Raw genomic sequence first — 25,930 nt, forward strand, 5'->3', positions numbered from 1 at the left:
GCAACCTTGAGATAGATGATAATGTAAATGTGTGCTAATATGATCATCAACATGTTATTTATCCAAATCCAGGGCCAATTAATCGATATCTTGTCACGTTTTCCAGTGGTGATGCGCTAACTTTCGTGGTTCTTGCAGCCAATAAGGGTGTTTCATAGTGCGATTCAGCCGCATTATCGACTTTAATGCCATAAACCGCCACGGAACATATGATTTGCAGCTCCCTGGCGTGATAGCTGCCAGTAGGGCTCCGGAGTCGGAGTCATGGAGTCGGTCGGAGTTGACAGTTCTGACCTGAGTCGTCGAGTCGGAGTCAGAGTCGATTTTAAAAGCTGGAGTCTGAGTCAGTCACCGAAATTCGATCCCCTCCGCAGACCTTTCAGGGTTCCGTACTCCGTAGTCGGAGTTGTGGTCGGTCGGAGTCGACAGTTCTGACCAGAGTCAGAGTCAGAGTCGATTTTGAAAGCCAGAGTCGGAGTCGGAGTCACCAAAAATCCATTGCCTCTGCAGACCTGCTAGGGCTGTGGAGTCGGAGTCGGTCAGAGCCAACATTTGAAATCAAAGTCAGAGTTACTTTTTGAAAGTCTGAGTCAGAGTCGGAGTCATCAAGAAACCCATGGACGATCCGCAGTACCATGCAGTAAGGGCGCTGCCGATCGATGCCCTGAAATTGCCTATGATTTATGAATTAAATGAATAGATGGCAATTAATTAGGTACCTGCTATTATTCATCCCTTGCCATGCCACTTGGAGGACTTACTTTCAGAAGAAAAAGACGCATTATTTGTTTGTTTATTTATTGACAAATATTTTTGAGCAGTTAGGCCCAGACACAAAACACAATGATAGCCACCTCGCTGGTGCAAATCATTGCTAGATAGATGTTGAAATGTGTTGCCATTGAAGAATCTGCTGATTTTCCTGGCGGCTCTCGTTTTCAAGTAACTACTGGTCTTGTAAGATCTCTTGATTGCTCACCGTCTGGCATATAGTTTCAAGGTTTTCTGAAAGCTAATCAAACGTTATCATGGCTGCTCTTGATGGCATGGCGCTTTCTGGTTCTGGGCTCTTTATTGGTGGTTCTTGCGTCTGATCCTGTTGCTTCATGTTCCATCATATCACATTAAATTTATAATGGAACAGACACTTCTACCTTTCATTTCACGATCAGTCGACTTGCATTTGCTCCTGTGGCCTGCTGGCCCTTTTATTTCCACGATAGAATCTAGGTGCCAATTATTGAAAAAGTCTCGGATAAAAAAGAAAGAAAAGTATGTCAAGTTAAATAATTGCGACGGTCCTAGAAAACCAGAAAAAAAATATCAAACAGCCTGTCCATCTCACTTCCCTCACTTCATAACAAAAACAAACCACGCAGCAAAACATGCGAAAGAGTCCTTAGCAACGCCTTAGCAACGCATTTGTCTGAAGTGCGCAATATGTGTCACATCTGGAAAATTTAGTAGCTACTTGATTATTCAACTAGAGTTGGACTATATAAGCTAGGCTTTTATATAAAAAATAAGTGTTTGCTTATCGAATTTATAGTAACTGGTTGCTTAACTTCGAAATAATGATTTATTACAGAAAAAGCTCGTTTGCGACATATTTGTAAAGAAACAACGGAAATAGCTTTGACTCGTACGCTATTCTAGTACATTTTTGGTAGAAAACTTCGTCCAACCTTATGTTTTAGGGCCTTGGCAGCATCTATGGAGTGAATTTAACAGCAAGGTCAATCCCAGACAGATTCATCAATTCCCATAAGTCAAGCTTTTTTCTGCTGGTAAGTGCTGGGAAGCATAGAGTATGTTGCAAATACTTCCTTCAAGTATGCATTAGAGTCACCAATTATGAATGATAATGTTCACACACATCACCTTGCAAGATAACTTTACTCATAGAATGTAGTTAATATAATCATGTAAACTTTTTATAGGTGTGTAATCATGACCTAATTGACTGAGGTGCTTGCTGTTACTGTTAAAATTTGTGCCATAGGTGCTTGAAATGATTATATTCATTGAAAAGAAGGGAGTCATGATTGCCATGTTAATATTCATGCAGTTTGAATTGTTCTCAAAATAGTGTAATCAATCATGCTTATTATAGCAATAGACTAAGACAATAACTAGATTGCTATTTTTGACGGGCCGGGCCGGGCTGGGCTTGGAATATTTGCCAGAGCGGGCTACGGGCTGGGCCGGGCTCTGAACCCATGGGCCCAGGCCGGGCTGGGCTGGGGATTTTGGGGCCCGTGGCGAACACTGTTTCAAGCGTTGAAACATGTGATATGATGCTGGTCCCATGCATTAGGGTGGGTGTCAAGGTCATCTGAAGGTCAGGTCAGCTCAATGACCTTTGATGACCTCGGTTCCTTTTTCGAGTTTTACATGTTTCTAGGCTAGTTTTTGGAGCTGATTTCGAATTTAGCAACTATTTAAACATTACAGGGGGTGTAACGAAATTATCCGGACACCTTTCTTCCCGCTGTAATTAAAAAGCAAAGCAATCTGGTACTTTTTCTGCTAACTGAGCTTGTAGCCACCTTTCATAAAAACACAGTGGTGAATGTTCTGGAGCATTTCAGCCAATGAATTCTCCAGCACACTGGCTTTGATGCGGACCAACGCCGTCTAAACCTGTGCCTGCGGTTGAGCAGTGCTTATGGCGGGTGGCTCTTCATACACCTCCTGCTAAACAAGAGCCCACAGGTTTTCGATTGAATTGGGATCGCGACTTTTTCCAAGTCATAAGCGTTAGCCCAGAACGATTGAAGGTTCTATCGGCATCACTTCCCGTTCTTTTAGGGACTTTTAAGTAGCGCGCCGCCCCGCATGAAGACAGCGTGGCTTGAATCAGGCATCAGTGCGCGTTCAGAAATCGTGCCCTCCTATGCCGTCTGGTTGAGCGCCTCCAATCATGCTCCACCACCTTTCCTGGAAAAGCTCCACCCTTGCCTATGGGGCAAAATATAAAGGACAACAACACAAAACAAGACAGATAAAAACAAAGCAAAATTAACTCATTACCTAATGAAATTCAGGCTGGAGCAAAAACATAGGGAATAGGCATCTATGTCAAATTAGAAATCAACCTGACCAGGCCTTACGGTCTGACCTGGTCCTAACCACCTTACTTCGCCTAACTTAACCCAATTCAACCTAGCCTACCACAACACTGCAGAGGTACCTTCCCGGAAAAATGACGCCCAGGGAGGTGACTGTCCAACTTATTGGAATCCTACCATGATTGCTTGTCAAAATGTGTGTCATCATGCTATTGTTTGACAAGTGATGTATAATAAATGTGATATTAACCCGCGCACCGACGGGGGGGGGCGGATATCCGCCCCCCCCCCCTGAGGTTTTTCGCGGATAGCGGGAAAACCGCGGCGCGTAGCGCCGCGAAATTTGGTATGACTATTCCCTCATCAATTTTACACATGGTGTGCAAGTTTGAACCTCCTACCTTTTAAGGTCAGGTCACCAGGTCACTTTGAATGACCCAACCTCAAGTCACTTTTTTGCAACTTTGTCACCGTGCCAGAGCTACAGTAGATGTCGGAGGCCTTTGAAAGTCGCAGGATGTTATAAGGTCATTAGTAACTACAATTTGTATATCTCGGAATTTTGATATCGGTGACCTAAGGTCAGGTCAATTTCGCGACCTCCCCATTATAAGTCAATGGGGGAAAAATCAACTCCCTATTTTTACCACTAAAACGGGTCGGAATGGCCCCATATACCATACATGACTTCATATACGATCAACCTTCACTACCTTGAGGTCTGTTTTGCTGTTGAGCAGCTGTGAGGTCATGTGACGTCATCAAAGGTCACCAAAGGTTTTTGGCAAATAACTCCGTACAGGAACAAGATACAGCCGCGTGGATGGTCTCATTGTGTTCAGCTCGTCAAGACGCATCGAATGATATACATGATGACCTCGAGGTCACGTGACCTGAGGTCAACCTTTGACCTTGACCTTTCGAGGTCAACATATATATCATTCGATGCGGATTGACGAGAGGATCACGATGATGCCCCTAGTTTGCTCCTATCTTGACTAATTCGAAAGTTATTCGAGAAAAACTCTCTCCATATCTAGCGCCGCCATTTTGCATTTTTCGACCCCTGTGACGTCATCTTTGACCTGACCTGAAAATGACCTTAGTAAAAATTGTAGATCTTGACCGTGCGTATCCGATGCCGTTTACCGCTTGTCGCTATCTTGCTTCGTTCTCGAGATCTCAGGGGGGGGGGGCGGTTATCCGCCCCCCCGTCGGAACTAAGTTGGCGCAGACCCCCGTCGGTGCGCGGGTTAAATAATTATCTCCTGACTGTTGACTGTTGAGTGGTCAAAATATTCAAATAATCAGGGTACAATGCTGTGCATAGTGCACACTAATCATGTTTTTTGTAGGCCCTCTGCACATTGTTGTGTGCACTGCTATGAGCACAAAAAAGTGACTGGTGCACAAAAAAGTGACTGGTGGTACATGACAAAACAAAAGGTTGTGCAACTGTGAAGTTCATGCCCTTGGTCAAGCTGGTGCCAAATGCCTATAGCTATAGCAGGATCAGTGAGGGTTGTAGACATGCTACATACATTGTGCAATGTGCATTGAAGATATTGGCACAAAGTTCATCCGTAATTACTATGCTTAACACCTAATGTAGGAAGCGACATAAATGCCCAGATGATAAAACTCTCTGGTCAACATCACACAAATTTATTGACATACTTTGCAGGTACACATTTACATTCATGGCAAATACTTTCGATTTGATTCAGAAACTAGTTGCTAGTAAGCTTGCATTTTTGTAGGTACAACAACGACTATATATTAAATCATAAAAAACCTCATGGCATTCATCACATACCTTTTTACCGAACAAGTACCTAGTTACCATACAATGATTCTAAAAAAAAAAATCCGCAATCCATCTATGTCTCAACTGACACAATGAATTTGAAATACCCTAACAAAACCTATAACTGTACATAAGAAGAATGCAATACTACAAGAACTATGAATTTCTGAAGTTATTCTCACATGCCGGAATGTTGAAACTCTACTTTTGTCGTCCATTTCCACATTTGATTGAGCCATCATATCAAACTGTTTTCGTTTTTCAGTCACAAGCTTTCGCACAAATCTTGAATTTTTACGCATCATCTTGAACCATGCTCCAGTCTTTCCAACAAGGTACAAGGTAACATTGAAGCAATTTTGATTTGTTATAACAGCTTCAGATCATGATAGGCTTGAGGTTTGTTACACCATTACACCATTTCAATTTCATTTTGATTTGCCAGACAAATCTCTACAAAATGTGTATCAATTCCCAAACTAAGAAATTGATCATATCAGCATTATGTTTATATAAAGAAACTCAAATAATCCACAAATTGTTACTGAAACACTCCCACTTCAAGAATTCACAGCAAATAACAGTACAAGTACAGAAGCAAACAAACATTGCGCCAGATTTCGTATGAAACGCGCCATCGTCCTGAAGTTTCTACCACAGACGGTAGTTCAACCCAAGGCTATATAAACTTGTCTGGTTCAACCGGGGGGCGTCGAAGTCTAGTTCCTACCAACCTGGCACTCCCATGCCTACGTCACCACGAGGACGCCCGAGGGCATTTACATGTTGAAGATAGGGAAATTGCCATAGTTTAGAGCCGCCTGAAGGGCAACCTTGAGATAGATGGCAATGTAAATGTGTGCTAATATGATCATCAACATGTTATTTATCCAAATCCAGGGCCAATTAATCGATAACCTGTCACGTTTTCCAGTGGTGATGCGCTAACGTTCGTGGTTCTTGCAGCCAATAAGGGTGTTTCATAGTGCGATTCAGCCGCATTATCGACTTTAATGCCATAAACCGCCACGGAACATACGATTTGCAGCTCCCTGGCGTGATAGCTGCCAGTAGGGCTCCGGAGTCGGAGTCATGAAGTCGGTCGGAGTTGACAGTTCTGACCTGAGTCGTCGAGTCGGAGTCAGAGTAGATTTTAAAAGCCTGGAGTCTGAGTCAGTCACCGAAATTCGATCCCCTCCGCATACCTTTCAGGGTTCCGTAGTCGGAGTTGTAGTCGGTCGGAGTCGACAGTTCTGACCAGAGTCAGTGTCACAGTCGATTTTGAAAGCCAGAGTCAGAGTCGGAGTCACCAAAAAACCATTGCCTCCGCAGACCTGCTAGGGCTGTGGAGTCGGAGTCAGTCAGAGCCGACATTTGAAATCAAAGTCAGAGTTGATTTTTGAAAGTCTGAGTCAGAGTCGGAGTCATCAAGAAACCCATTGACGATCCGCAGTACCATGCAGTTGTAGGGATCATCTATGCGATTTGTCATCTATGCGATTTATCATCTATGCGATTTGTCATTTAATGTTGTCATTTTCATTTATATTGTCACCGCTGTATTAATCAATCTATTACCTGTTGTCAATTGCGCGTCAAGTTTGTTATTTGTAAACCGGCCTGCCGCTGGCCTCAACCTTCCTAGTAACCGCTGTGCCATACGCTATAGAACGTGTCGTGCAAAGGTCACGGCGGCACCCCTGAGGCGGCCGCTGCCCGTACGTTTAGGAGCCCATTGTCGTGACGTCATGACTGTGAACAAAGGTCGCGGTAGGGGCTCTCCCGGCAGCCGGACGGTGACTCATACGTTAAGCTTGTCTCTCGCCGCGCCTGCGGGCATATTGGTAGTACTAGGGACGGCCAGCATGTGACCGCGGTTTTCGGCGACATTGTCAATTCGTGTCTCGACTCTGCTGTTCGCTACAAGACAAATACACATAGAAAACGGCTCGGGCATTTGGAGAAGAGCGGCTACCCTGAGGCGAGGGAAGAACACGGAGATTCACACAAACGACCTGACTAGGTTGCACCGGCCACAGTCGACCGAGGTGGGCTTCTGCGCCCTTAAAGACGCCTCTGACTGGCCATTGCGCTGACACCCTGGTCGGATCACGGTCATTGATCGGACCCTGCCACTGGTTCGTGCTCAGGCTGCCTTAGCGGGTAGACCTGCTCGACCAGACGCCCCACTGGTGGGCGAGTGCTCGGTTCCGACTTTCACCGCCGGTCCAACAGCGTTCTGCTGGTTCCCGCCGATCCGGTTACGACACCGCAAGTGCCGTACCGACTCGGGCGTCCCAGGTGGGCATAACGGTTACCACACCAGTTCGCGACCCCCAGGCTCTGTCAGCCGTCGTACGGCTCTCGGACGGACACTCTAATAGATCAGCCACAGATCAATAGATTGTCACGGACCGTCCGTCCAGCCACGCGCTACCCACAGCGCAGTACGACAATTGGTGACCCCGACGTGATCTCCGTTGTTCGACCTTAGCCTCTCGTCATGCCCGCGGACAGCGCACAGTCCGGCGCCGCAGCTCAAGACCCAGCCAGCGTTCCAGCTTCAGCCTCCGAGTCAACTCATCGGCCCATGGCTAGCTTCCGGCTACCACCATACTCTCCGGAAGAGCCCGACCTGTGGCTACTGCAGGTGCAGTGCGCTTTCGACGTCAGCGGGGTCGACTCCGACGAGCTGAGGTTTAAGCTCCTCGTCGCAAACCTCCCCGCCAACATCGCCGTCCAGGTCAAGGACGTCATTCGGTCATCCCGGTCTTTTGACGTGCTGTGTGCAGCGCTCCAAGCCCGCCTGGCACAGTCACGCGCCGACCGACTACAAGCCCTGCTCGGCCGCCAACAGCTCGGCGATCAGAAGCCGACGGCGCTGTTGCGTTCAATGCGCAACGAGCTAGCCGCAGCCGGGGACGCCCCGGTTGATACAGAGCTCTTCCGTACCCTTTTTCAACAACGGCTACCGCAGCCCGTCCGTGCTGCCCTCGCCCTCCTGCCAGCCGACAGCACGCTTGACGCACTGGCAGAAGCGGCCGACCGGTATCTGGAAGCTAGCGGACCGGACCCACGGCTATCAGCGATTGCGGCACAGCCGTACACACAGCCGGCACCGCCCATCGCTGCTGCAGTGACAGCCCCAGCGCCAGCTGCAACCCCTGCGCTGGACACCGTCATCGCCTCCCTGGTCGCTAAGATGGAGCGCCTGGAGGCCAGCAACCGACGACTCGAGGACGCCGTGCGGCGCGACCGCAGCCGTTCCCGGCCGCGCCAAGCGTCTCGCCAGTCACGCCGCCCGTCACCGGCTCGTCCTTCAACGTCGCCGCACGACGACACGCTGTGTTGGTACCACCAGCGATTCGGCGCCCAAGCGCGCCGATGCAAGTTGCCGTGCTCCTGGATCGCCTCGGAAAACTGAGGCGCCCCGTGCTAATGGCGCAAAGCACGGGCGCCCCTCCTGCCGCGCCACTACTCTTCGTGAGGGACACGGAGACGGACCGGCAATTTCTAGTCGACACCGGGGCGCAGGTCAGCGTGCTGCCTCGCCGCTGCCTGCCCAACGGGTCTACGCTGACCCCTGCTCCTGTCGGCCAGCAGCTCGTCGCGGCAAACGGCTCACCGATCGCGGTGCACGGCACCTGCCTGCTGGACGTCACCTTGAGTCAGCAGCACCGCCTGAAACATCGATTCTTCGTCACTGACGTCACCACACCCATCTTGGGCACCGACTTCCTGGCCGCACATCACCTCGTCGTGGACGTTGCCAACCAGCGTCTCCTGCGGGACGGCACCGTCTGCGCCAGCGCCGAGCGGTCAAGGCTGTGCTCCATCGGAGTGCGTCTCGTCCGGGAGCAGGCTGCTGCTCGCTTCGCAGCTGTCCTCGCGCGGTACCCGGATGTGACCTCACCAAAACCTGGACCAACACCGGTGAAGCACAACGTGACGCACCACATCGTCACCAAGGGTCCACCGGTGTACCAGCGGCCACGACGCCTCCCGCCGGAGCGCCTTCAAATCGCACGTGCTGAGTTCAACAAGATGCTCCAGCAAGGCATCATTCGACCGTCGAGCAGCAGCTGGACAACTCCACTCCACATGGTGCCAAAGAAGAGACCCGGCGAGTGGCGTCCTTGCGGCGACTACAGAGCGCTGAACGCCCGCACCGTACCAGACCGCTACCCGCTGCCGTACCTGCGGGACTTTTCAGCCGACCTGCATGGGTGCACCGTCTTCAGCACCATTGACTTGGTGAAGGCTTACCACCAGATCCCGGTGGAACCTGCCGACATCCCCAAGACAGCCATCACGACACCGTTCGGCCTCTACGAATGTGTTCGGATGCCGTTCGGCCTCAGGAACGCCGGGCAGACCTTCCAGCGTTTCATGGATGAGGTCCTCCGCGGCGTACCGGGCTGCTTCGTCTACCTGGACGACATCTTGCTGGCCAGCCCGACCGCCGAAGAACACCTACAGCTCCTGGACCAAGTGCTTCAGCGCCTCAACACCTACGGCGTCGTCGTCAACAGGCACAAGTGCGTCCTGGGACAAGAGCAGGTGGTGTTCCTCGGCCACTCGGTAGACGCCGACGGCGTCCGCCCGCTGCCTGGACGAGTCGAGGCCATCAAAGACTTCCCGGAACCGACCACTCAGTCCCAGCTACGGAGGTTCCTGGGGATGGTAGCCTACTACCACCGCTTCATCCCCCAGGCAGCCGAGCTCCTGCAGCCTCTGCACGCCTTAATCACCCACAAGGCAAAACGCTCGAGAGCGCCTGTCACGTGGACAGACTCGGCGCGGCAGCGTTTCAAGAACGTCAAGGACGCCCTGGCCACGGCAACACATCTCGCACACCAAGTCCCGGACGCGCCGCTCGCCCTCTTCGTCGACGCCTCGGACTGCGGAGTGGGCGCCGTCCTCCAGCAGCACGTCGCCGGCGAGTGGCAGCCCCTCGCTTTCTTCTCAAAAACGCTCCAACCTGCGGAGAAGAAATACAGCACGTTCGGGCGCGAGCTGCTCGCTATCTACCTGGCCGTCCGGCACTTCAAGCACGCCATCGAAGGACGGTCAGCAATCATTTTCACAGACCACCGACCACTGGTAACGGCCATCGGCTCCTCGTCCGACCGCTACTCGCCGCGAGAGGTCCGCCACCTGGACTACATCGGCCAGTTCGTGTCTGACATCCGCCATGTGCCTGGCAAGGACAACGTGGTCGCCGACACGCTGTCACGCACGGTCTCGATGGTGGCCCAGCCGCGACCCCCGCTCGCCGACTTCACTGCCATCGCCAAGGCCCAGTCCGAAGACGGCTCGCTGGAAGACCTCGAGGCCTCAGACACCTCACTGCGCCTGCGCCACATTCCGGTCGGCGATGGACTCCGTCTGCTCTGCGACGAGTCCACCGGATCGCCTCGGCCGGTCCTCCCAGAGGCGCTGCGCCGACCCTTCGCCAAGGCTCTGCACGACCTGTCGCACCCTGGCGTCGAGGCCACCGTCAAGCTCGTCTCTAAGCGGTTCGTCTGGCCCGGTATGGATCGCGACGTGCGCCGCTGGACCCGAACCTGCCTCGCCTGTCAGCGCTGCAAAATCGGCCGGCACACCAAGTCTGACGTCGGCACCTTCCAGCCACCTCAGCAACGCTTCGACCACGTCCACGTGGACCTCGTCGGCCCGATGCCTCCGTCAAGAGGGCACTCGTACCTCCTGACGTGCGTCGACCGGTTCACTCGGTGGCCAGAAGTCATCCCTCTGCCGGACATCCGCACCACCACGGTCGCCCGCGCCTTCCTCGAGCACTGGATCGCCCGATTCGGCGTTCCGTCCATCATCACGACGGACCGAGGCGCCCAGTTCGAGTCGGCCCTCTGGTCGGAGCTACAGCGATTCCTGGGCTGCCAGCGAACTCGGACGACGTCCTACCACCCGGCCTGCAACGGTATGGTGGAACGCCTGCATCGCCAGCTGAAGGCCAGCCTCCGTGCACACCAGGCTACGTCATGGACGGACGTGCTGCCGCTGGTGCTCCTGGGCATACGCTCCACCATCAAGGCGGACCTGCAGGCGACGTCAGCCGAGCTGGTGTACGGCTCCTCACTGCGGCTTCCTGGTGAGTTCTTCATCAGCAGCCAAGCCTCAGCAGCATCACCGGCCGGTTTCGTACAAGACCTGAAGCGCGCCATGTCTCAGGTGCGGCCGACACTCCCACGTCCGGTCCAGCGCGCCACGTACGTCCCGACGGCACTCCAGACGGCGACACACGTCTTCGTGCGCAGGGACTGTCACCGCTACCCGCTGGACGCTCCATACGACGGACCGTTCCCGGTTACCGAAAGGACCACCAAAACCATCACCATCGACCGTCGACAGAAAAAGGAAGTCATCAGCATCGACCGGTGTAAGGCCGCCTTCCTGGAGACGCCAGACGAATCCGGTCATCGACAGTCTGACCTGCCGACTGTGCAGCCGCACGGTACTCAGTCCAGCGGCCCGCCGGCCGCGCCACCGCTCAGCAATGAGCCCAGCGGCCCGGAGCTCCTGATCTACGGTGACGCACCAACTCGCCCTGCAGCCGTCGCTCGGGCTGACGCTGCACCATTGCAGCCTCAGCCGATACTACGGACGACCCGCTCCGGCCGCGTCATACGACCTCCGGTAAGATATCGCCATGTCACTTTTGTCCGCGACATGTCTGGCGAGGGGGTACTGTAGGGATCATCTATGCGATTTGTCATCTATGCGATTTATCATCTATGCGATTTGTCATTTAATGTTGTCATTTTCATTTATATTGTCACCGCTTTATTAATCAATCTATTACCTGTTGTCAATTGCGCGTCAAGTTTGTTATTTGTAAACCGGCCTGCCGCTGGCCTCAACCTTCCTAGTAACCGCTGTGCCATACGCTATAGAACGTGTCGTGCAAAGGTCACGGCGGCACCCCTGAGGCGGCCGCTGCCCGTACGTTTAGGAGCCCATTGTCGTGACGTCATGACTGTGAACAAAGGTCGCGGTAGGGGCTCTCCCGGCAGCCGGACGGTGACTCATACGTTAAGCTTGTCTCTCGCCGCGCCTGCGGGCATATTGGTAGTACTAGGGACGGCCAGCATGTGACCGCGGTTTTCGGCGACATTGTCAATTCGTGTCTCGACTCTGCTGTTCGCTACAAGACAAATACACATAGAAAACGGCTCGGGCATTTGGAGAAGAGCGGCTACCCTGAGGCGAGGGAAGAACACGGAGATTCACACAAACGACCTGACTAGGTTGCACCGGCCACAGTCGACCGAGGTGGGCTTCTGCGCCCTTAAAGACGCCTCTGACTGGCCATTGCGCTGACACCCTGGTCGGATCACGGTCATTGATCGGACCCTGCCACTGGTTCGTGCTCAGGCTGCCTTAGCGGGTAGACCTGCTCGACCAGACGCCCCACTGGTGGGCGAGTGCTCGGTTCCGACTTTCACCGCCGGTCCAACAGCGTTCTGCTGGTTCCCGCCGATCCGGTTACGACACCGCAAGTGCCGTACCGACTCGGGCGTCCCAGGTGGGCGTAACGGTTACCACACCAGTTCGCGACCCCCAGGCTCTGTCAGCCGTCGTACGGCTCTCGGACGGACACTCTAATAGATCAGCCACAGATCAATAGATTGTCACGGACCGTCCGTCCAGCCACGCGCTACCCACAGCGCAGTACGACACAGTAAGGGCGCTGCCGATCGATGCCCCTGAATTGCCTATGAAATGAATGAATAGATGACAATTAAATATGTAGGTACCTTCTATCATTCATCCCCTGCCACTTGGAGTACTTACTTTCAGTAGAAAAAGACGCATTATTTTGTTTGTTTATTTATTGACAAATATTTTTTTAGCGGTATAGGGATACAGGCACAAAACACAATGATAGCACCTCGCTGGTGCAAATAATTGCTAGATGTTGAGATGTGTTGCCATTGAAGAATCTACTGATTTTCCTGGCGGCTCTCGTTTTCAAGTAACTACCTACTGGTCGTGTAAGATCTCTTGATTGCTCACCGTCTGGCGTCTTCCAAGGTTTTCTGAAAGCTAATCAAACGTTACCATGACTGCTTTTTGATTGCATGGCGCTTGCTGGTTCTGCTTAATTGGTGGTTCTTGCGTCTGATCCTGTTGCAGGTTGCTTCATGTTCCATCACATCACATTAAATTTCTAATGGAACAGACACTTCTACCTTTTAAAATTTCACTATCAGTCGACTTGCTTTTACCCCTGTGGCCTGCTCGCCCCTTTATTTCCACGCTGGAATCTATCAATTATTGAAAAAGCCTCAGATAAAAAAGCAAGAGAAGTATGCCAAGTTAAATAATTGAGACGGTCCAAGAAAACCAGAAAAAAAAAATCAAAAAGCCTGTCCATCTCTATTCCCTCATTTCATAACAAAAACCAGGCAGCAAAACATGCGAAAGAGTCCTTAGCAACGCCCTAGCAACACATTTGTCTTAAGTGCGCAATATGTGTCACATCTGGAAAATTTAGTAGCTACTTGATTATTCAACTAGAATTGGACTATATCAGCTAGGCTTTTATATAAAAATAAGTGTTTGCTTATCGAATTTATAGCAACAGGGCCCGTATTCACGTCGGAATTTTTCGTAAGATTTATCTTACGATCGCTCTTTGTCGTACGATAATTTGGTATTCACGTTGGCATCGCAAACAGTTAAGATTTATCTTACGATCAAAATTTTGGTCGTAGACATTTGTCGTACGATCGATCGTAAGTGCGATTCACGTCGGGACATCTTAACTCGAATCTTAACCCTAGAACGCCTAGGGGGGGGGTTGTATCAACCCCCCCCCTGAGGTTTTTTCGAAGTGCACGCTAAACGGCTTGTCGTAGCGGGCTGAAATTTTCAATACCTTATGGGGCAACCTTTGCGCATCTTTTGCCGAAAAAAAATTGATCGGGTCATGTCAGGTCACGGAGTTATGACGTCATAAGAGGTACAGCCTCCGGCCGGATTTTCACAAACTGAGTGCCAACGCCCGAGGTTTCCTGCCGGTGGTACGGACATCGGTTGATGGATCGTGATGAAACTTCCCATGCATGTTGGGGCAAGTATTGGCTATCATATGGTATAAGAAATTTGACCGGGTCAGGTCAGGTCACGGAGCTATGACGTCACAAGAGGAACAGCGTCCGGTACTATTTTTGAAAAGCGCCCGAACCACTATTTTGCTAATTCTTGTCACCTCAATGGGAATATGCAGCAATATTAGCTTCTATAGGGAGCAAATGGACCTCCCAAATCAAAAAATACAATCAGATTTCAAAAATTTAAATTTTGATTTTTCGAATTTCTGCCGCCGACTGTGACCTTGCCGACTTCCGGCGCTCCCAACGCGCCATTTTTAGAGCTAGGGAAACGAAATACATACCAAACGATAGAGAATTGATCAAGGAACACGATAGTGAAGGTTTCAAGTCGATATCTCCCACCGTTTTGCCGCCATCGCCGCCGAAAGTTGAAAAAAGTCTATTTTTCCGAAAATTTGACCTTTGACCGGTCAAAAGTAGGTCAAATGTTGACCTAGGACCAAAAAATATACCACCAATCGCGAGATCTCGTTGAGAGCAATCCGTTGGTTTTTTCCGCTAAGCTCTACGACCTTCCGTTTCGAAACGCCAGGGGGGGGGTCGTAACAACCCCCCCCCTGGTCGTTCGTGTTATGAGAAATGGCCTGGTCGTGCGAGGGTTAAGATGATCGTAAGACCTTAATGATGAATGTATTGGGAAGATACGACTACTCACTGAGCTGTCGTAAGACGTCACCTATGCTTATGAATTGTATATTTAGGCATTGAAATTGTTGTTTATGATTTTTTTTTTGCGAGCGAGCACGAAAAAGAGTTTTCAATGTAACGGGAAAATATCAGTATGAGCGGTACAGCTCGGACCGGCCCGCCCCATAACGCTTTTGAGAAGCTTTTATCTCGGCCACCGCTGGGCCGATTGAACCGCGGTCTTTTTTGTTTGGTAGCCCCATCCCTCCTAGTCCTCGTAATTGACTACTCTTGATGCACCTGGGTGATCGCCGTGTCATGTGGCTCTTGCGAAGCCAAGGGAGTCAACTCAGAACCCAAAGTCGTTCTGCTGAGTTTACGTTTTTGAGAGGATTATGTCTGAGTAAGCACAGGATCGATTTACTAGGAAATATGTTTGTAGGGTATATTCATCCATTCTGCCAAGGACACGACTTTTCTCGATGCATGTGGGTGACCATGGCTGCACGTGCCACGTGCATAATAAAGAGATGTCATGTCTGTAGCAATTACAATAACTATGTAATTATCGTGCCCATTGCGCTGAAACTTGGTATGTGGGTAGGACTAGGCACTCATCGGGCAATGCATTTCCATGTGTCACGTTAGGGGTACTACTGCACGTGCGCACGTGCAGTGATCGCTCCTAGATCTCGGGAACGGCTGGACCAATTGCGCTCAAAATTGGCACACCGGTAGGGACCGCTTAGTAGCGTGCCGGGCAAAAGTCGTTTGGGACCCCGTTTGCACGTGCGCACGTGCAGGAGGCCGCTTCCATATATAGAGAACGGCGAGGCCGATTGCGCCCAAATTTGGTACACCTTTAGGAACCACTTAAGAGGGTGCCGAGCAAATGTCATTTGTGACTCCGGTTGCACGTGCGCGCGCAGCAGGCCGCTTCCGGATCTCGAGGACGGCTAGGCCGATTGCGATTAAATTTGGTACGCCTTTAGGAATCGCTCAGGAGGTTGTCGAGCAAAAGCCAATTGTGACCCTGTTCGCACTTCGCACGTGCGCACGCGCAAGAGGCCGCTTCCGGATCTCGAGAACGGCTGGGCCGATTGCGCTTAAATTTGGTACACCTTTAGGAATCGCTTAGGAGGGTGCCGAGCAAAAGTCAATTGTGACGCAATTGGCACGTGCGCACGCGCAAAATTGCACACGCGCTCAAATTTGGTGCACCGTTGGGGACCGACTAGTAGGGTGGCTCGTGCTTAAAAGGACCCTCCCTGCTCCCACCTTCAAAAAAGTTAATGAATTGGCATAGAAGTAGTGTTGCATGGTACCTAGAGAGTGAGCAAAAATGAATATCAACCCAATTTCATTGAAAAATATTAACGGAAATAGTTCACTTTTAACATGGGGGTTTGAACTGGAATAGCAGTTTCGTAGCTTGAGCTGAGACTAGCACAAATCAGGAGCTTTTACGGCTCAACGATCACCCTAGACGAAGATATTCCATTTCTCGTTCCGAGGAATGCGTGCCTTGCACAGGAATGCAGCCACGTCATCGTCAGCCAATGCATACAGCCAATGTCGGGTCAAGGTCAGGTCAAAAACCTGAAATCGGGCTTTCAGTAGCATGGACTTCAGGACTTCGCAATGGGCGCCTCTCGTCTTAAACTGTCAAAACGGTACACAATCCTTCATATAAGGCCTGGAGGATATAAGGATGAGGTCACCAAAGGTCAATGACCTGACCTGACCTTCAGGTGACCTTGACACCCACCCTAATGCATGGGAGCAACATCAAATCACATGTTTGAACGTTTGAAACCACGAAAAGCTTGCAAACGCGCGGCTAATGCGAGCCGACATACGTCGAATCGCGATTCCGGCCAAACATGGTCTCGGAAAAGAAGTCACAGGTCAAAGGTCATTTGGGTCAGGGTCATGAAATTTTCAGGGTAGGTGTAAAATTGATCAATGCGAGGGAACTGAAAGTTTCGTCGCGATCGGCCGCTTTTTACGCGAGTTATTCGCGAAAAACCTTATGGGGGTTGCATCAACCCCCCTGTGCCGGCGAGGGTTAAAATGCATATTTTATCAATTTATTTTTCATATGATCATTTGTAATATATTAATATAGTTTCCATAATACCTAATGGTAAAATAATTTCCATAATAACTTTGAAGCATACTAAATCTGTGGTACCTTTATAATGTTAAGTTTGAATATATTTCGTTTGCTATATCATTTGACGGAGGATCCATTTTCTATGTCGTCCCGGAATATGCTGCTAAAAATCAAATCTTCGGATTTGCTACGACATCTTAAGTTGGGTCGTAGGATGAATCCTAGGACTTTTGACATGAATACCAAATTATCTTAAGATTGTCAACGTGAATTAGAAGTATCCTAAATATCCAGACTGATCGTACGATAAAAAGTTAAGATGGTCAACATGAATACCAAATCGATCGTACGATGAAAACTGATCGTAAGATGTCGACGTGAATACGGGCCCAGGTTGCTTAACTTCGAAATAATGATTTATTACAGAAAAAGCTTGTTTGCGACAGATTTGTAAAGAAACAACGGAAATAGCTTTGACTCGTGCGCTATTCTAGTACATTTTTGGTAGAAAACTTTGTCCAACCTTATGTTTTAGGGCCTTGGGTTCAACCGCAGCCGTAGTGCGAAAACCCCTGCCCACCTTACCCCACGGCGGAGCTCGGTTGCAATTTGTAAATACGCATGGTTACTATAGAGGTCAATGTGGGTGAGTATTGAAGCATCCAAGAGCGCAGCATCCAAGGGACGCAACATCCAAAACCTTAGCATCCAGCGATCAAAACGTCCAAATAACATCCAAAACCGACCCCTTAGGGATGATTCAGAGCATCCAAGAGCGAAACATCCAAAACTGCAACATCCAGGACCACAGCATCCAAAATCGTATCATCCAAATTGGCAGCAACCAAGGACGAGGAATTGCAGCATCCAAGAGTGAAACATCCAAGGGTGCAGCATCCAAAACCGTATCATCCAAAAAACATTTTTGGCACCGCAGCATCCAAGACCGTATCATCCAAAATAGTGACATCTGTTGTACAAGCTGTAAACTATTAGTTCAATGGCTGTCCGATAGGTGGTGGCACGTACGGTTCATAAGTGACGGAATTGTATGACATCACTGAGTCTCTATACAGTGACATCCCTATAATGACCTTACATCCTCAAGACGGAGGTGCGTAGCTGCTGGTAGCGACATCGCTGCGATACCACTACAAACCTGACATATGACATGAAGACGCATTGCAGCGTATCCAAGCGCGGCACGTATGTAGGTAGGCTGAGCCGCTGAAGTGTCGATAATGGAGACCGATACCGAAAGTGGGTTTATTAATTGCCCTTTGTTTTCACACCAGAAGTGCCTAATAAGTCGTGAAGTGTCCACTATCCCCGTAACCAAGCCTCCGCAAGGATCTTCATCTCACCGTCAGATCGCGCTTATCATCGTCAGCTCCTCCCGTTCCTTCACAGTTAACCTTTTTCCTGTCCTATGTGATATATTCCATGTTCCAGAGGGCAAAAAATATAAAAATAGCCGCTTATACCAGGGGTGCGGAGCCGGAGCCGGAGCAGCCGGAGCCGGCATATTTTGCCCAGAGCCGGAGCCGGAGCCGTAAAACAATATAGCCCGGAGCCGGAACCGGAGCCGGAGCCGTCAAAAAAGGGGGTGGCTCCGGCTCTTTTTTTAAGAAGAAAAAATTATTGACCTAGTTCGGTTTGACAGTACAAGGCCATGTGGTATTCACTATTCAAATTAGCCTTGTTATGCAAATACAGAGGCAACGTGTACCAATCCAATTTCAATCGCCCTTTCTCTTCCACCCGTAGGTATTTAATTAATCGCATAGGGGATGTACCTACTGAGAAGGAGCCGGAGCCGCCGGAGCCGGACCATTTTACTCGGAGCCGGAGCCGGAGCCCGGAGCCGGACCGTCTGAAATTTCCACGGCTCCGCATCCCTGGTTTATACGAAAAAAGTTTTAGGTAACAGATTTTGACTGAAGGGAGCCACGACATTACTTTTACCAGCAACGTGTTCCCCTCGTCGAGTCGCGTCGAATGAAATTCGGACTTCTAAGCCTGAGGTCATTTGGAAAATTTGACCTCGGGTCAGGGCATGGCCTGACCGGAAAGGGTCATGCTGCATATCAGTTGATCCGTATCGCCGAGTTGAACACATCTGACATGTTTTTACCGCTCTAGCACGTCTGTCGTCTCTTATATCAATTCAAAAGAAATAGTTTTAAAAAAAACTGCTGGTGACCCTTCATGACCTGAGATAACCTCAGGGTCACACAAAGGGGTAACGGGTGCAATATTCGGGTGTGTCATGTTTTCCAATAAACCGATGTTTGAGAGTGTTTATAGATAGCATGGGCGTCGAAAGCGGGGGACGGGGGACGCCCCCCCCCCGCCGGCAGTCGATGAATCCGGGGGGACGTCCCCTAAAAAAATCGGCCATAAAGGATTTCAAAAGTGACTATTTGCAACGGTCATTCAATATGGAGTCATGTAAACAGAAATAAACCATTTTTAAAAGATTACCTACTGATGCTGGTCAGTTCGACGGTACAACTGAGAACTCAGACACTTCAGCGGCTCAGGTACAGCCCACCGCTAAAGTAATGTAGGGTTTTACCAATCTCAACGGTTGGCTTTGACTGGCGATTGTTTAATGCGGAGTGATCGAAAAGAAGATGTCAATAGCTAAAGTTGCAGCTGCAAGGGTGACGATACATATACCTAAGCTACATTCAAAGCTTCATTGTAGTCTGGCTAATCGTTCCTAAGCTTCATAAGCAGAACATACTCATGACTGAAACCCCACATTAGTTCTGCTGTGGACTGTACACTCACCAAAGGCTGAAGTTCGGTCCTCTGGGTGGGGTGACAGCTGCATAAGCCACACATTCGAATATTCACAATACTCAAGCACTTCTAAACGGCCATCCTCCCGTGCTAGGCAAAACGACAGCCGAAGGGGCTCACCAGTTCACCATGACCTTAGAGTACCTGATGCTGGTGTGACAGGTCAGAGGACCTCGCCACGGTCTGATATTTTTTTATTGGGTTAGGACTTTTCGGTCTGACGAGACCATTTCAGAGCCGGAAGGAGATGGGAATTAGAGGGAGGGCGGGGGGGACATTTGGTCTGGGCGAGCACCCTGATGAGTCGACGAGGCTGAGCCCGTCCAGAGGGGCAGGCCGACTAGCACCCCAAGCACACACCAGTCACCGCACCCGGTTACGGTCGTGCTCTTATCGGGGTTCCCGCATGGGATAAAGTTGCCCGTCCAGCCCGGAACAAGGAGTTGAGGCGTGGAGGAGAGGGATTTGACTGTCCTGAGGATAGAAATGACGGAACGGTGTGTGGTATGAGAGGGTCCAGGAGGTTTGAATACTCAGTGTGGGCCTATATTGGTCTGACCTCTTTACTGATACAACCACCGTCCACCAGTCACAACGGTCAACAGAACCTACAGCTCTTATCCCACCTGCCCACGATCGGCTAAAACGGCTTCATAAATTTCGACTAACCAGTTAAGAGCAATGAGCATGACTTCAAGCCAGAGAATGTCGACTCTGACTTCGGAGTCGAAGTACAAACGACTTCGGTGACTCCAGCTCCGACTCTGGCCAGAGCTGTCAAGTCAAGCTGACGAGCTGTCAAGCTCCGGCTCCGATCCCGCAGTCCTGCACTTGCACTACACAAAATTACAAACTTCTAGGAAATAAGTTATACGGTTAAAGGACCACATTTTTTTTTAGAGGGCTATTTGACTTTGTGACCAGACCTTAGTTAAGTGTTAAGGAGCGGACCTTAGAAGGTGGCACACTACCTTTAAAGGTAGTGTGCCAGCTTTCTTGGACCGTATGGAGTTAATGGCCCAGATAAGGAGAACCGGATTTTTAGAACTTATCCATACCTTCAAAACTCATGGAAACGTCTTAAATTCTTCAAATTTTGAGTACCCCAGTGCGAAATTCGCCCCGACGGGTTGTCGGTCGTACCCCAACCACATTTCACACCACTATGAACAATAAATGCACACACTGAAATCGCTATTACCGATATGCTCATCCAATCAAGTTTCGATAAACCCGTTCATCATCATCTCCTGCGGTTTCGAACACGCCTGTTAGGTGGCTTCTGATGCTCGTCGAGGTCGGAATTTCCAAATACGCGTGGTGCGTCGGGCCGCGCGCTCTGACTTCGGCCAATAAAAATGCGTCAGCTGATCATTGTCATTTCTGCCACTTGCGTGTGGTGAAATGGGGTCATAACTTATAAGACGGCTTTTTCATATCAATTATTTTACATAAAATCATATTTCAAACCATAAATAATGTTCGACAGCCAAATAAAAGAAACAGTACCAATACGGGCTTACAGTTTAAGCCTCGACATTGTGTTGTCTACGATTAGACAGCTGATAACTCATTCCCGTACGTCGTATGGTCGTAACATTATAGAGTTCAGTGGTCGTAACACTATAATGACCTTTGCTTATTGTCACAAGTGCGCCGCATTCGCGATTGTTGCCCGACGCCTGTTTGCAGGTAAGCCCACTACAGTTGTTATACATATCTAAAAACCGATAAACTTTTAGGCGAAAAAGGCACTATTCCAGGCCCATTTTTGATTTTTTTTGCGATATTAGGTAAAAACAGAAGCTTCTTATCCTAGGAAAAATAAAATGGGAAATCTTTCAAAGGTGGCACACTACCTTTAAGCTAAAACGGTCGGAGCTTGGGCGGGGAAGCTACCCCGCCTGCCCCCCCCCCCCCCCCCATCCCCGTGGCGACGATAATGATTGAAGCCCAGAGGCTTTGCCTGTAACCGTACTAAGTTGAATTATCGGGCTGCAAATGTAGGTACAGGTAATCGGTCGGCTGCCATTAACCCGCGCTGGGGGTGGGCAGGGGGGACTACAGAGAACTCCCCTCGCTTTTCTGCAACATCTTCTAAACGACTGGGCGTATCCATGCACACGAAACTTGCAGTACCTACTACCTTGAACCTTCGGCTCCATCACTTTGACACCTCGTGTTCCAATGAAAATTTATTCGCTTCTCATAGGTCAACCGGAAATAACGTCAGAGTGACGTCATGTTCGGCCAATTTCGATGCAAAACATTCAGCTACGGTAATCGCTCCCAAGAGCTTAGTTTCTTAACTAAATCATTTTTCTTAGATGAGAGAACTCAGAATACATACGGATCTGTAGGGTAAGGTGCCTAATTAGCGACCCCCTTAATTTGAACCGTCATTGCTCACGCTCTATGGGTGCCACTGTATTACTGGCTTGATCTTCGAAGAGATCGTACATTTTGCTATTAAAATTCATTCATTTTCTGCACCAATATCCACTAATTTATTTGCACTGAGCATTTTGGCAAACCATTGCAAAAACGTTAATAGGGAACTCGTCCCGATTAGCGACCACGGTGAGGGTCGCTAATAAGTCTATGGGTTTTCCCATAATAAAAATGGCAAAAAAATGCGACGCCTGCAAATTTGCAATATGGTTCCAAACAGGCAACTTAGGGGAGAACGGGGTCAATTGTAACATTTTTTGCATTTTATCATCTGGTGCAAACACGTTTGCAGCTATAAAGCTCCTTCTTTTATTTTCAGAAACTATGATGTTTTGTCTTTAAAATGCAGTTAAAACATTTCCGAAATAACTTCTTTTTCGGGTCAAAATTGTTGTTCGAAAAAGTCAATTCAGCTGTTACAATTCACCCCAGATACGGGGTAAAAAGTAACACCACCCGGGGACAATTGTAACATGTTCATTTACAGGCTACAGCAACACAACTTTTTCCAAAACTTTGATTTAACAAAAGTATTGAACACTTGCTCATCTTCCTAGACTTGGTAGGGACGGTTCTTCTCAGGAAAAAGGCATAAAACCTCGCACTTATACAGGGGTTGGATGGACCTCCTCTGCCTTGGTTTTTCGCAAATAAATCGCGTAAAAAGCTGCCGATTGCGACAAAACTTACAGTTCTCTTAATTCTAGCAATGTTTCATCTCCCTTGAAAATTTGACGACTTTGACATAATGGCCACTGACCTATAACCTGTTACATTTGACCCCTGCAAAAATGTTACAATCGTCCCCGTCGCGCCTTGACATATTTTAGACGAAACTGGCGCAAAGAGATGTTGCATGTAGGCAGCATTTAATGCTTTCAATTTATCGACAACAAGCCTGCCAACGCTTACACAAAGTATGAAGTCGATATCTTTTCAATGGCGGGAATGAGCTAATCAAATATAACGGCATGAAAATCTACAAAATGCTCTCAAAAACACATTACTGTGCACAGCCATCGACATACCCGACACTTTCGCTTCAAACTCCGTTGGGAAAGGCAGTATAGAATTACGCATTTTTGGTCTCAACATCAGCTCATTCTATTGGTAAGTTTATGAATTATTAACACTGTTACAATTGCCCCGTGTTACATTTGACCCCGCTCTCCCCTATACGCAAAGCACTCAATCATTGGAACAGGAGCGTTTGTCCAACACCTTTATGAAGGTGAAAACTGATCACGTGATGCACCAAAGGCAAAAATAAGGCGAAAACCCATATATCGCGGGCTATCAGTCGCATGATATTCGAGGACCGCCCTGGATTCGGCATCGGCACCCCTGCAGTCGGTGACGACAGGTGGTATCACCCGCCACACATCGCAAACTTCAGCAACACCTCATTTTAACCCTCGCATGTGTGCGGCGTTTGCCAGCTTCTAATGTGTAGGGGGGGGGGGGTCGGTTGGACCCCCCCTTGCCGTTTGGCCCCTGATCGAGCTAGAGCTTCGCGGAAAAAACGAGCGTGTTGCCCGTGACGAGAGGAAGCCGATGATACCCAATTTTAAGGTCCTAGGTCATTGGTTGACCTTCCAGGTCAGGTCAATGACCCAAAGTCGGGAAAATCGGGACCTGTTAGAAAGTCGTAAAGTGTGGCTGCTAAGGGGTTTTTCGGGGTGCTGATCACGAATATCGTGTTAGTTTTGATCACAGATGATGTCTTTAAGCATTTAGACTCGGTCAGGTCAGGTCAGGTCAGGTCAACCAGTAGGCGTCGTGACGGGTATTCGTAGTACGTGTCAACCGCCTCTGACAGCTTCGTAACATGTTACGAAGGCACCAAAACTACTTCGTAAATGTTCAAATGGTTGCTAAATTCGAATTCAGCTCCAAAAACTAGCCTAGAAACATGTACAGCTCGAAAAAGTGAACCGAGGTCACCCGAGGTCACCAAAGGTCAATGACCTGACCTGACCTTCAGGTGACCTTGACACCCACCCTAATGCATGGAAGCAACATCAAATCACATGTTTGAACGTTTGAAACCACGAAAAGCTTGCAAACGCGCGGCTAATGCGAGCCGATATACGCAGAATCGCGATTCCGGCCAAACATGGTCTCGGAAAAGAGGTCACAGGTCAAAGGTCATTTGGGTCAGGGTCATGAAATTTTCAGGGTAGGTGTAAAATTGATCAATGTGAGGGTACTGAAAGTTTCGTCGCGATCGGCCGCTTTTTACGCGAGTTATTCGCGAAAAACCATGGGGGGGGGTCCATCCGACCCCCCCCCCCCCTACACATGCGAGGGTTAATTTCTGTCTGTTTCCTTTCTTTCTCTTCTTGAGCTATTTGCGACCGTGTTGGGTGCAAATAGGAAATATGGGTTGCGACACATTTTTGACTACCATGCAGTGCACAGTAACAAGATTCACTACGGGAAAACGGCAATCAATTGGAAAAGGATTGTCGATTTAGAATAAAAAAGGTGCATTATCTTAATGTGCATCGCTTTTCCTCAGATAGGGTCCAAATGCACACGTTTTGGATAAGAAACTGGCCATTTTTATCGCAACTCCCCTAAAACGTTCCACCAGAAGTACCAGCAACCGGAAAAGAATTTAGTTTGATAACCAAAGTATGGCAGACCTTTTGACATTGTTTTTACCCCGATTTATCTTCCCAGCTTTTCTGTAGGGAGGTATGTCGCAAATAGGAAAGGGTCGCTAATTAGGCACCTTACCCTACAGTGGGGGAAGCCGGGGGAAGCCCGGCATAATAAGCTCTTTTTTATTTTTATGACATAGGGTAGACCGGGGCAAGTCGCCCCGCCGAGGTAAAACGCCTCACCGATGTTTCTCGGAGCTGGCAGAGTTCTGGGGAAACATCATCTCTTCTATAAAACGTGCACTATATTATCATTATATGAGCAGGCTGGAAAGAAATTGTGATGACTCTTTCGGGAGATATAGCCAAAAATGTGTTTTTGGAGTGATTTTTATGTTTTGTTGTCAGATTATGTATCATGGCGTTCTTTTATGGTCCACATCAGGTTAACGACTTTTATGTATTTTGAACAACTGTTGTCTAACGCTTATCATGCCGGGTTGGTTCGTGTTAAATTATGTCTTGCTGGAGTGCAAGACGTTGTTCTCTGACCGAACTACGTGATGGGGTAAAACGCCCCAGTAGGTCGCGGGGCAAAAAGCCCCTGGGGCGTTTTACCTCATGTATTGTTCGGGCTACCCACTTTCTAATGTTCGGTAGCTGGCGAACAGTAAGTTTCTATGCCTTTATGTGTATTTTTATCAACAACTGGATGGCAAAGGAAGTATTTTGTTAACATTCGCATTGCAATAATTTATTATTTGGTCTTATGAGGTAGGTGAAAAACCTGCTCATACAATAGTGTCATAGCTGAACACCTGACAGGATGGAATGTGCTAACTTCAGTGCCGTGCCTCCAGAGGTCTAACGGACCTCTCACATAAGATTTAGCCAAATACCATGTTAAATCTTTAATCTAAAGTATGGGGCTACTTGCCCCAGGCCGTGGGGCGTTTTGCCCTGGGGTTGGGGCAAAATGCCCCATTTGCAGTTGCTTCACAAATCACTTCCTAGCTTGGAGTCCGATCATAAGTGGATGAATTTGAGGGGTGCAATTTAAAGTAAAATGTCCAAAGAACGCATTGAGCACAAATTTGGCCTTCCAGGTAATCTGGGACAAAATTCATGTAGCAAAATAAATTATCTGGGGCGTCTTGCCCCAGGCTACCCTATCTTGCGTGATGTATAAAATGTTGATACCCTGTTAGCTTGATAAGTTAACTAGCCGTGTTGTCCCAAACACGGTTGCCTGGCCGTGTTGTTTATGTTTTTTTTAGATTTCACCTCTGTCGATCGTCCCCCCC

The 25,930-nt window shown here is 49.0% G+C and overlaps 1 protein-coding gene across 1 annotated transcript in view; it reads right to left on the reverse strand.

Moving 5' to 3' along the window:
* LOC122372652 (BTB/POZ domain-containing protein KCTD9-like) overlaps nucleotides 1–25,930 on the reverse strand; it is a 73,079-nt gene that overhangs the window by 35,982 nt on the left and 11,167 nt on the right. The gene's annotated exons all lie outside the window — the stretch shown is intronic.

This window comes from Amphibalanus amphitrite, unplaced genomic scaffold, assembly GCF_019059575.1.
Source record: "Amphibalanus amphitrite isolate SeventyFive unplaced genomic scaffold, NRLGWU_Aamphi_draft 001382F_arrow, whole genome shotgun sequence".
Taxonomy (NCBI): domain Eukaryota; kingdom Metazoa; phylum Arthropoda; class Thecostraca; order Balanomorpha; family Balanidae; genus Amphibalanus; species Amphibalanus amphitrite.